The sequence below is a fragment of the Trachymyrmex cornetzi genome, unplaced genomic scaffold (assembly GCF_001594075.2).
Source record: "Trachymyrmex cornetzi isolate Tcor2-1 unplaced genomic scaffold, Tcor1.1 scaffold67, whole genome shotgun sequence".
Taxonomy (NCBI): domain Eukaryota; kingdom Metazoa; phylum Arthropoda; class Insecta; order Hymenoptera; family Formicidae; genus Trachymyrmex; species Trachymyrmex cornetzi.
The window spans coordinates 848,869-849,162 of NW_017299992.1; positions in this window are offsets into that span (position 1 = coordinate 848,869).

Below are 294 nucleotides of genomic sequence, written 5' to 3' on the forward strand. Positions count from 1 at the left end.
GATCAACAGCATTTTTTTCTCAGTGTAGAATATAAAAATTGTTTACAGCATTGCTCATCATACTTGAGTTTCCTGCAATTATTCTTTGACGGTTCAATAAAATTAGTTTCGGGTCTGTGTCTAAATTTTAGATGTTTCAGCAAAATCGTTTTTTCCGTGTACAGTTCTGTGGTCATTCGCGCGAGTAAATTACAAAACGACCGCAACCGTACAAGATTGCACGCTTTGAAATGTTTACAAAAGTCCTTCGCGCGTTACCAAAATTTGTACCGCGATATTCTCGGAAAGTGTCCG